The 12,740-nt window shown below is 46.7% G+C and overlaps 1 pseudogene; it reads right to left on the bottom strand.

Annotated features, from left to right (window-relative positions):
- Positions 1-11,400: 11,400 nt before the first annotated feature.
- Positions 11,401-12,740, bottom strand: part of LOC125394891 (cofilin-1 pseudogene) — a 29,436-nt pseudogene continuing 28,096 nt past the window's right edge.

Here is a 12,740-nt window from a genome sequence, read left to right as displayed (position 1 = left end):
ACACATAAAATAAAAATTTCACAAAAAGAAAGAAAAGAAGGAAGGAGGGAAGGAACATTATTAGGAGAAATAATGAACCCGAAATAAAATTCTGACTTAGCAGATGTGCTACTTGCTGGCATCTCGGGAGACACACTGGACCAGGTGCTCCTGGACAAGCTAAGCAGGCGGCACAGTTTAGAACATACAAGTCCTGCATGAAGCTTACTGGGGACTGTGTGCTATGGTTCTGCCTATTAACCTTTCCATCACAGGTGTATGTTAGTTTTACCGACTCCATGTGATGCCACCAGGAGTGGAGGGACTCATGAACAGCTGCAAGATGTTCTTTTGCTTTGCTCGTCCGAGGCCAGCCTGGTCTACAAGAGCTAGCTTCTAGGACAGGCCCCAAAGCTATAGAGAAATCCTGTCTCAAAAAGACAAAAACAAAAACAAAAAACAGAAAAAAAACCCAAAAAACAAACAAACAAAAAAAAACCAAACCCCAAAAAACCCCCACAAAACCCAAAAAACCCATATATATATATATATACACACACACATATATATGTATATATATATACATTATTCATATTATATGAATATATATATATATATATATATATATATATTCTTAGTCTTTTTTGGTGGTTTGTTAGAGCAATACCCATGAGAGGAATGTTCAGGGGAGCCTCAGGGCACTTCAGGATAGTCACACTGAAGTTTGCTTCTGTTCTGCTTGAAGACTTGGAAACTTTATTTCTACTCCACATAGTTACTCTTCCAGGTTAACATTCTCTCCCTGGGAACCTGATGCATCTCCTCCCGCAATTTCTTCTATTTTTAGTTACCACTGACATGTAGCAAATCAATCCAAAACACAGTAATTTCAAAAAACCATTTTATTGTGTTTATGGATGTGTGAATGTCAGCATCCATAGTAAGACAGACTTGTCTCTGCACTGCACTCCCCCCCCCCCCACTGCCAACATCTGAGGCCTCTGATGGGAGCCACAATAGCTGGAAGGCAGCTGAATCCCCAGGAGGCGTCTTCACTCTGTGCTCACTGGTGCCGCTTGCTGCCAGCCAAGACCTTAGCTGGGACTGAGAATCTAACCACGGCCCCTTCTGTGGCTGGGGTTTCCTCACAGCACAGGAGCACACAGGGCAGCTGCATCCCCTTCCTGACTTAGATTCAGAAGCCAGCAGCAATGCTTCTGCTGCTACTTTTTATTGCAGATTGACTAAGAAGCCAGCTGAGGTCAAAAGAGAAGGCCAAGATTCCTCTCTCGCTCCTCTCTCTCTCCTTCCTTCCTCCTCTCTCTCCTTTTTCTTTTGTCTCTTCCTCAGATAGGCTCTTCCCATGTAGTCTGGGCTGGCTTCAAACTCCCAATCCTACTTGTACAACCTCCCATATTTGGCGGGGGGGAGGGTGATAGGCGTGTACCACCACACTTCATAGACTCTCCAGGGTCCCAAGTAACTCTGGCTAACAAGGGATTTACTAAGCAACTCAGGCCGGCCTTGAACCCAGTCCTCTGCCTCTAGAGTACTGGAGTTACAAGCAAGTGCAGAGTCTTCTCTTTTGGTCACAGGGGAAGGACATGGACACCCTGGAGTAAGTGACCTGCCCACAGAGCCAAGGAGAAAGGCCAAAGAAGACATTTCTAGCTCTTATTTAGTAAACACAACAAAGTGTTTATTTGTTATTCTGTGTGTTTTTAGCAGATCTTGCAAGGATAGAGCAGGAATTTCAACCATGCTTCTAATTAACAAGAACTTGTGTGGTGCTGGCTGGTAGGGAGAAGAAAGATCCTAGACCGCTCCAGGGTTGTTAAGGTGGAGTGTGGAAATTCAGGAGTTCAGGGCATCCCGAGCTACATGAGAACTGTCTCAAAAGCCCACAAAAAAACAAAAAATAGTGCCAGTCATAAATATGCCATATTCATGTCATAAAGTCATAAATACACCTTTAATCTCAAAATCTGAGAATCAGAAGCAAGTAGGTCTCTGAGTTTGAGGTCAGCTTGGTCTATATGGGAAATCTGAGGCCAGCCAGGGTTATCTAGTAAAACCCTGTCTCAAAAACAATTAAGCAGAGGCTGGTGAGATGGCTCAGCCGTTAAGAGCACTGGCTGCTCTTCCAGAGGTCCTGAATGCAATTCCCAGCAAGCTCATGGTGGCTCACCACCATCTGTAATTGGATCAGATGCCCTCCTTTGGTGTACATTCAGACAGAGCCCTTATACATGGAAACATAAATAATTTTCGGAGGGGGACTGGAGAGATGGTTCAGTGTTTAAAAGCACTCGCTGCTCTTCCACAGGACCTTGGTTCAATTCCTAGCACCCAATGAGGGCAGCTCACGGATGCCTGTAACTTCATTTCCAGGGCATCTGACACTCTTCTGACCTCCACAGGTACCAGGCATGCATGTATGCAGTCATACATGCAAGCAAAACACTCATATCCATAAAATAAAATAATTTATTTTTCTTCGCAGGGTGCATATGAACTCAGAGACGGAAGCAGCAGGCACAGGTCCTACGTGGGTCTGCACTAGGTCCTCCGTAGATATTTTATAGCTGCTAGCTTGGAATTTTTAGGGCACTCTTGACTATGAGAGCCAGTGGGTCTCCGACTCTTGTTCCAGCACTTAGGACTCTTTTCCTCCTTTTGGGTTGCCATGTCTAACTTCGGCATGATGGTTTTTTCTGCATTTATTATATTTTATTTTGTTACGTTTTGTTGTTATCTCTCAGAAGCCTGTTCTTTTCTAAGGAGAGACAGAAAGGGGGTGGGTTCAATGGGAGGGGAGGTGGGCAGGACCTGGGAGGAATATAGGGGAAACTATAATCAGGATATACTGTATGAGAAAACAGTCTATTTTCAATTTAAAAATAAAATAAAGCAAAATTCATTAGTTAAATTAAAGGCTATGGTCCATAGTCTAAAGACAGTTTGAAAGATTCCCCCAGTAGTGGCTACACACAGACTTAAAACCAGTTGTTTGTCTAGGATTGCATCCTTAAACAGAAACGGACCTTAGGGTTTTGTATTGTGTGTGAGTGCGGGTTTATTTGTCACGGAACACACATGGAGATCAGAGGATATGTTTATGAGGTTGGGTCTCTCCATCCACCTTTACAGGGCCTCTGGGGGTGGAACTCAGGTTTCCAGGTGTGGGCAGCAAGCACCACCACCCACTGAGCCAACTCGTCCCTGGTCCTCAATCTCAAGATTTATCAGGTGCTTCCAGATTACAAAAATGCGGCGAGACAGAGCCCAGCCACCAAACATTAGGAAAAGAAATAAGGGAAGGAGGGATCTGGAGAAATGTTGAAGGGCAAGAAAGAGAAGAACCAGACAGAAAGAATAGGTGCCTTGGAACCGATATTCTATGAGCAAGAAAATTAGAATCTGTGCTTCCAGCCAGGTGAGGTGCCACAGGTACACACAGTCGCACTCAGGAAGCTGAGGTGAGGTGAGGTGTGTGTGTGTGTGTGTGTGTGTGTGTGTGTGTGATGAGTCTAGGAGTTGATCCCAGCCTGGGTGACATACCAGACTTACCAAGATTCAGATTCTCAAAACATAAACACGAAAACAAATAAACAAGATCAAGGTGTACTGTTTAAAAAGGTTAAATAGAAGGGCAAGGGTCACAGGGTCTTCCCAGAAAGGGGAGAGGGGAATGAGTGGGGGAGGCTGGAAAGGAAAATATGAGAAAATATGAAGATTAATTCTGGGTATGGGACATGTGGTGAGTGAGTTCCAGGAAGGGGAGCGAGATTAAATGAAAGCAAAATTGATCATCCAAGAAATAATTCAAGCTGGGCCTCTGGCCAAGCCTGCGAGCCTAACTCCTTAGGAGGCTGAGGCAGGAGGCAGGAGGATCAAGATGGCTGTGATCCCGTTAATGGGAACTCATTGGTGAGGGAAGCAACCTTGTGCTCTTTAGTCTGAGGTTCTGAGTGATCTTAGTCAGATGTTTCCCTACACACTTCGTCCGGGTCTCCACCATTGAAGATTTCCTTAGCAGTTTGTCTGCTGCCCACAGCAGCCAGGGGACTTGGCTGTTGTTCCTTGCGTAGAGTATACTTGGTATCACAATGTCCTTTGCTTCCCAGCCATGCTGAGCTGCACTCCCAGCCTGCACATTCTCATGATGCTGGGAATGGAGTCCCTAACTATTCACACTTGTGTTATAAGACATGGTCACATTCAGCTTTCAGTCTCGTTGCTGAAGCCACTTTGCTAAGGCCTGTGTCTATCTCCTGGCATTGGTCTGTGTTTTGCTAGATTACTTACTCATTCACTTAATTAGATATTCTTTGGTTTTCTGAGACATGGCTTCTTTGTGTAACAAGCCCTGGCTGTCCTGAAACTCACTCTGTAGACCAGGCTGGCCTTGAACTCACAGCGATCTGCCTGCGTCTGCCTCCCAAGTGCTGGGATTAAAGGCATGCACCACCACTACATGGCCTAATTTAGTTTTTTAAAGGTTGTGTTGCCCCACAACCTCAGGTGCTGGGGGTTAAATCTAGGGCCTCACGCATGCTAGGTAATAGCTCTGTTGCTGAACTGTATTCTCAGCCCCTAAGAAGGACCAAAAAAAGGACAAATCTTCTTTCTCTTTCTTAATGGTGAATCCCAGTCACCTGTCCTAATGAAATACAGCATTCTCCAAAGCAGCAACCAATCTGACAGTTCATTAAGTTCCTGCGCTAAGGGGGCTTACGATGCTATGTAAGGGAACTGAGGCCAGCTCAAATATGAAGTGTGTTGGACCCTGGCGCAATGGCAAGCCAGACGCAGGAAAGGCTGGGATCAAATGGAGAGAATGTGTGCAGGCAGGGAGGCCATGTCACATGATGCCCAGACCTAAAGCCTGAAACAGCGGGAGCTTGTCTCCAAGACAACCGTGGGTCAGCAGGTTTAGTAGGGACACATGGAAATGGGAGAGGGTGACAGATGCCTAGTCGACCGCCGATCCCCGACCCTTAGGGAGGTTAGGCAGGAACAAGGTAAAGAATCAGGAGGCAAAGGCTTTGGAAAGAGTCTGTGTTTCGGAGTCACTGACTTTCAGTCTCCACTCCTGGAAAGCTGAATGACAGTCACTGTGGTAGGGAGTAGGGAAACATCCTAATAGGACACCTAATACAGCAATAGCCCATTGCACGGGCTCTGTTCTTAGGGATGACGAGTCCCTACATGTAAAGGACCAGAGCCCCAAATAGTTGGGCCAAATTGGACTCTTGTCCCCTCCCCCTCTCATCCCTCCTATCTTCCCTTCCCCTGCCCTCCTTCAGGGTGTGTGTACGTGCTTCTGTATGTGCGTGCTTCTGTTTGTGCGTGTTGTTCCTCGGTTGCTTCTCTACCTTATTTTTGATATAGTCTCTTACTGAATCAAGCTCACTGATTCAGCTAGACTGCCTGGCCAGCGAGCACTGGGTCATTGCTTTCACCCTTCCAGAGCACTGGGTCATTGGCATGTGTGGCCAATGACCACACATGGTCATTGTGGGCACTGGGCATCTGAATCCAGATATTCATGCTTGCATGGTACACATTTTACTACTTTGCCGAGTAAGCCACCTCCTCAGCCCCACTTCCTTTGGAGAAGGGTCTAAATGTTGTAACTCAGGCTGGCCTTGAACATTCAGAGGTTCTGTCTAAGCTTCCCTAGCGCTAGGGTGCTGGTGCACACCGCCGCACCCAGTTATCTATTTTAAAGAATACTCCCAAATCTATTTTTACTTTTGTTTTCTTTTTCTGTGCTTAGGTTTATTTTCAGCTCGGCGTGGTGGCTTCCTTAAGGACTAATGTGACTCCCTCAGGGAGGGGTGAATAGGAGGTGTTGTGACTGGCTACCTGGAATTCCAGGGCTGTTTTAAGCAGCCCTTCCACCCTGGTGCAGGCCAGGAGCCCCGGGGCTGCTGATAAGGAATAGTTCTGTGACCAGGCCTAGGGCCAGTCCCTGTTAGGGTCAGAGAAGATGGAAAATGTCAAGTTGTTGACATTACCTGGTGGCTAAGAAAAGAGGTCTTTTGTCTCTTCTCCGCAGGAGTCAGGTCTTTTTGTGCCGGGAGGAAAGCGACTTCTCAAGTGTGTGTGTGTGTTCACTGTTGTTGGGGGACACTGAGCTCATTCTCAGCACCCACATGGAGACTCACAATTGTCTGTAGTTAGAGTTCCAGGGGATCCGACACCCTCTTCTGGGTACTAGGCACACAAAAATGATGCACAGGTATACATACAGCCAAAACAGCTATACACTTAAAAATGAATAAATATTCCCCTCCCCTGAGACAGGGTCTCATTAAGTAGCTCAGGCTATCCTAGAACTCACTATGTGTAGACCAGGCTGGCCTCAAACTCCCAGAGATCGAGTTGCCTCTGCTTCCTGAGTACTGGGACTAAAGGCATGTGCCACTACACTTGGCTAAAAATAAATACTTCGTTTAAAAAAATGAGAACAAAAGCAAGAACAGATTTAAGTATATGCTAAAGAATGGATAATTATATGGGTGTGGCGGCTCATGCCTGTAATTCCAGAAGTTAGGATGGAGGTAGAGCCAAGTAGATGGAAAATCTGAAACTAGCCTTGGCTACGGGGTGAGTTCTAGACCAGCCTGGGCTACTGACTGAGATCGTGTCTCGAAAACTCAAAGGGGGAAAGAAATCAAAAGACATATTACACAGAAAAGAAATTTCAATGAAAAAGACTGAACTCGGCCACTGGGTGTCAATCTTGATCTACAGTCCCGGTGCTTAGGGGCCGCTTTCTGGCTCTCCCCCTAACCGTCACTCTAGAGGCTTGGGGAGGGGTTTACTAATCGTGAATAGGCCCTTCTCTTTCACAGTCTTTGCCATTTTTCTTTTGCCGCTGTGGAAATTTTACTCATCAGAATTAGGAGGAGGAAGCTAGGCCTGGTGCTAGGATCCTGTCGTCTCACCACCTGGGAGCTGGAGACTGTGAATTTAAAGTCATCCCCAGCTGCATAATGAGTTTGAAACCAGTATGGGCTACGTAAGATTGTAATAGAAAAAAAAAAAAGACACAAAATATCAACAGCAATACAAAACCAAACAGGACTGGGAATGTGACTCAGTTGACAAAGTGAGCAGAGCCCTGGGCTCCCTCTCCAGCACCAAACAGTCGGGTAGTGCACACCTGTAATCCTAGCACTTAGAAGTGGAAATGGTAGGATCAGAAATTCACGGTCATTTCCCCCTACATAGTGAGTTCAAGGCTAGCCTGTGTCGCCTGAAACCCCATCTCAAAAATCAAATCAAATCATTTCTCCCTAGGCAGAATCCAGACATGGTGGCTCACGTCTATAATCGCAGGCTTCGGAGGATGAGGCAGGAGTGTTGTTGTAAGTTTGAGAGCAGTGTACATGGTGTGTTTTGGGGGTTAACCTAGGCTACAAAATGAGATCCTGTCTCAAAAACAAAAATCTTCCTGGATGAAGCTCTGTCAACCATGTAAGATACCAGCGGATCACTTTCCCTGTGTGTGGTCATTCTGCTATATAACATTTCAAAGTCCCATAGGTCAGATGTTAGCGTTGAAAGTTTAGCTCTTGGAGTGCTATGGTGCCTTGTAGTTTCTGATTACCCTTTCAACCTGGGAGAAAAGATAAAACCATAAAATGCTGTGTAATGTAACACAGGGGGCTTCAGAGTCTCTTAGTTCCTCATCATTGTTTCTTCTGAGCATTCCCCTCTAGCTTGTAAACAAACTCCTGCGGGCACCAGTGTTGATGTGTAAACCGGCAGTCTCTAGCTTGGGGCTTTGCCCATTGGTGTCTCTTGTTTAGGCGTGGAGGTCTATGTTGCCAAGGCAGCTTTCCAAACTACTGACTCAAGAAATTCTCCTGCCTCAGTCTCCATTGTAGTTGAGAATATAGGTTCACTCCCCCTGTCTCTTTCTCTCTCTTTTAGAGACAAGGTCTGGCTGTATAGTTTAGGTTAAGTCCCCATTTTACAATCCTCACACGGCCTCAGGTTCTGAGTGCTGGGATTGCAGGGGTGTACCGCTTTATCTGTATCTGGTCCCCCTCTGTACACACACGCACATGCACACACACTAAGTAAGTATTGTGCACACTAGGTATTTGCCGTTGCGCCATCAGCCCTGGCTTGGGCACTCCTTTCTGTCTGTAGTACAGATCTGCCTCGGTATGAATGGAGACCATTTCTTTCAGAAGAGATCAAACAGCGCTTGAATGTGGGATGTGCTCATCTCTCAGGATTTTCGAAGCGGCACCAGAGGCAGGAATGTGGCCAGATATGCCCATCCAGATCAGAGGAGAGGGAAGTCAGCGGAGTTCGGTGCCCCCCACCTCTGGCACTCTGTGAATCTTAGATGCTCTTCTCCTCTTTCCACACCACCCCACCCCAAATCTGGATAGGCTTCTGACTTCTGTTTATCTAAAACGTGCTGATAAGTCTCACGCCAGGCCACGGTTACACTGTGCCTCCTGAGACACACTGTGGAATTGTTACAGGCCCAGAAGGAAATAGCCCGCAAAATTAGATAAGGCTGGATGTTCCGGGCAAATCTGAAAAGGTACCTCTCCTCTCACAGAGAGACCTTAAGTGAAAGGCTATATATCCACCATGGTTGCCATGGTCCCCATTTCACCCTTCCACGAAGTTGACTGATATGGAAACTGTTCTAGACAGAATGTCAGTAATCTTTCCAAAGCCCGTGTGATCACCATGTGCTGAGATGCAACTTCAACAGGCAGCTGAGGAGTCCCAGTTTGTGGGGTTACTGAGCTGTTTTCCTAGACTTCTTTCTTCTTTTCTCTATCTGCCTCCGGAGTTCTTGGTCGATAGGCCTATGTGTTTTGAGATAAGGTCTGCTGTGTAACATTGCCTGGCATGTCACTATATAGCCCAGATTGGCCTTGAACTCCCAGCAATCCTCCTGCCTCAGCGTCTGGAGTGCTGGAATTATAGCTGTGCATTACTGTGTCTGGTTTGCTGTAGCCTTCCTTCCCTTCCTCCCTCTCATAAAAGATCCCCCCCCCTTTTTTTTGGAGGGTGGAGATAGGGTTTCTTTGTGTATCCCTGGCTGGCCTAGAACTAGCTCCACAGACCAGACTGGCCTAGAACTCACAGAGATCTGCCTGCCGCTGCCTCCTGAGTGCTGGGATTAAAGGTGTGCTCCATCACCCAGCAAATATTTGTTATTTTATTTATGTGTATGAGTACACGTGTGTCATGCATACAATGTCCTCAGAAGTCAAAAGAGGGTATTGAATGCCCTGAAGCTGGAGGTACAGGCTGTTGCAAGTCACTCTGTTGCAATCGAACCCAGGACCTCTGCAAGAGCAGCAAATGCTCTTAACCAGTGAGCCATCTCTGCAGCATCCATTCTGTGGCCTTTAAACAGTCTCTCCTGACTCAAGCACTATAGGAGGTGATACCTCGGTTCAGAATTCATTTGGTTTTGACCAGTTTCAGAATCTAGAAATGTGTGAATGTGCATGCCTGTAATCCTGTAATTCCAGCACTTCGGAGAAGAGGCAGGAGGATCCCTGTAAGTTTGAGGCTAGCCTGACTGAATAGTGGATTCCAAGTTGACCATGTCCGTGCATGCGCGAACACACACACACACACACACACACACACACACACACACACACACCATGATATAAACATCTCTTTGTTGAGCAGCTGAAACACTGATTTTGGAACTTTGCCTGTGAGGACAATATTGTACCTTATACTGGATGGCACTTTTTAAAAAAATATTTTATTTATCATGTATACAATATTCTGTCTGTGTGTATGCCTGCAGGCCAGAAGAGGGTACCAGACCTCATTACAGATGGTTGTGAGCCACCATGTGGTTGCTGGGAATTGAATCCAGGACCTTTGGAGGAGCAGGCAATGCTCTTAACCTCTGAGCCATCTCTCCAGCCCGTCTGGATGGCACGTTTTGAGGTTATCCTTGGCCTCGGAAACTTCAGTAACATCACAGTCAGGAGTGACCGTGGGCCAGTCTGTAGAACTTCCGGAGTTTTCTTTCATTGCATTTTGAGCTGGCTGTTGTTGAACTTCCCCAGGTCTTGAGAATACTAGCGTGGCATCTGGCAGGGTCCAGTAGAGGAGAGGAGGGATGGAGGTGGGTGGCCTTGTCTCTAGACCGCTCCTACTGGTGATGCAGAATAATGGATCCTCTTGGATAATAGTGGGGTTGCTCTGGGGTGCCATGGACTCCGGTTCTGACTAGGAACTTCTATGATGGCCACGATGAGGCTGGCTAGTCAGAAGGCCACAGTGGAGGTTGGATGCCATCTTTTCTGCTGTGAAATGAAGATGAGATGTTTCTGCAGGGCTTGGCATGACCTTGGCCTGTAGTAAGTGCTCAGCAAATGGAGCCACATATAGTGTGAGAGAGCGGTGGCGTCACGGTTCCCTGATGGGATGGATTCTATTGCTCCTTGTCTAGAAGAGGATCTAGAGGATCCGCTGTCCTGACTCTCATATGTGACATCCTGTACCTGGAGATTGACCCCATCAAACCAAAATGTCCTGGCAAGTGCAAGCATTTCCAGAACATTTGGGCTTCGTGGCCTTTTGCATATTAATGAGAATGGGCATACTTAGTAACAGATTTTGATTTGGGCACGATAAGGTCCCAGTGAGTTTGTGAAGAACTGGGACAAACTTTCTTTACTTTGGTCTTTCTGCCCAGGCAGGTTGCTGTGTTAAGGCAGGGATCAGCGAATGCCAATATTTCCTTGGACCTCTTTGGGTTTTAAAGCAAGGGTTCTTTGTGTAGCCCAGGCTGTCCTGGAACACTCTCTGTAGACCAGGCTGAATGCAAATGCAGAGATCTGCCTGCTTCTGGCTCCCCAGTGCTGGGATTAAAGGTGTGCACTGCCATGTTGGTTTTGTAATTCTAATGACCCATACCTATTTAGTCTCCCACCCCACTGTTAGTTCATTATTGTTTCTTTGCTAGCCTTAACATGATGTACGGAAGGAAGGTCCCTTGTTGTCTTGCTTCCTTGAGTGGCCAAGGTCAGGGGAAAAGTTGGTGCAGAGGATCATTTCTATAACCTTCCATTTACACATAGAACTGAGCAGGCAAGCGCAACATCACTATTGCAGTTAGAAAGCAGCATGGAATGAGGAGCAGAAGCCATCTTTAAGAAATACAGGCTCCCCAAAACTGGGTGCCTGAAGGGGGAACTTGGCCTATTTCAACCCAACAGGATTCACAAAAGTTGTTTGTGAGGGCCAGAACCATCAGGGGTGGATGGGGAAGGGTGGTCCAGGGGAGATGTTTGGCAATTGGGGTGAAAGCATTGTCCTCTGCCTGCTGGGGTATCACAGGAAAGGGGCAGCCTGCAGCACCCAAGAGCAGATCTAAGGCTGCTAGGTGCTCTCGGGAAGGGTTTAGAGGCCGCTCACAGGCCTGCCCCCCACGGAGATGATGGTGCTGCCTGCTGCATAATTTTTCTCCCAGGATGCAGCGATCCTTGACCTCCTCTTAGCAAGTTGTTCATAATTCATGCCCGATGCCTGTTAGTTTCTGATGGCATTCTTGGAGCTGGCATAGGTCATTTTACCTTGAAGGGATGCACTCTCAGGGGTCCAGAAGAGGAACATCAGGTCCTCTTTGTTCTCCTTGATCTTGTAGGTTGCATCCTAGAGAGCACAGAGACAGTCCTTGTCTGGTAGCATCTTGACAAAGGCAGTGAGTGTCTGGTCAACCACAGTTTGCCCTGTATCACCTCCTGGGATCTCCATGCTCTCCTCCAGCATGGCCTCTCCTTGTCCTCAGGCAGAACACTGCCTTTTTGTGTCCTTCATTTCCTCTGGGAATTTAAGGACTTGAGCACCTTCAAGTCACTAAATACCTTGGTGATACTATCAGAGAAAGCCCACCCCTGAGGCCACGTTTCCACAAAGAAAGGGAGTTGAGGAGAGCCTTGGAAGACCTGAACTGCTGCAGGTTTTGGAACCTGACTGTCATTAATTCTTTGCTTAAATCAGATAGAATAAGTTGGACACTATAGGGGGCAGAAGCGGGACAAAGCTTTTTTTTATTGATCTCTACATTTTTCTCTGCTCCCCTCCCTGCCTCTCCCTGCCCCTTCAACCCTCCCAGTTTACACAGGAGAGCTTGCAGGGGAGAGCTCTTAATGATGCTTTGATTAAGTGTCTGCTTAGGGGCTGTAGCTGCGGCTCCTTAGGGAGAGCGTTTGAAGTCCTGGATTCCGTCCTCTTCACCATCTAGACGGTGTGGTGCTGTACGTTTGCAATCCTGGCACTCAGGAGGTAGGAATGGTCAGAGGTTCAAGATACTGCTTGGTTCCATAGCCAGTTTGGGCTCCTTAAGACAATGTCCTAGAAGGCAGAAAGAAGGCCAGGTGTGGTGCCTTTAATCCTAGCAGAGGTAGGCGGATCTCTGTGAATTTGAGACCAGTCTGGTGTTCCCAACAAATTCTAGGCCATTTAGGGCTATTTAGTGAGACTCCATTTGCAATCAATCAATCAATCAATCAATCAATCAATGAAAAGAATGGTCCACACAGCTACAGCATAGCTCTTGATACTTGGTAGTGAGAATCAGTGAGGATGCTATTGGTTTGTGTATTTAGTGCGCTATGCTTTGCCATTATTTTAGAGAGTACTCCTACTGACAAAGAAATCAGATATGTGATCGATCACCTTTACTTATTATGATCGACTATATTTTTTTCCTTAGACTACAAAAAAGTTTGTGCCGTGTG

The sequence above is a fragment of the Myodes glareolus genome, chromosome 21 (assembly GCF_982192425.1).
Source record: "Myodes glareolus chromosome 21, mMyoGla1.1, whole genome shotgun sequence".
NCBI lineage: Eukaryota > Metazoa > Chordata > Mammalia > Rodentia > Cricetidae > Myodes > Myodes glareolus.
The sequence above is the reverse complement of the archived record's forward strand: the minus strand, read 5'-3'. Positions and strand labels throughout refer to the sequence as shown.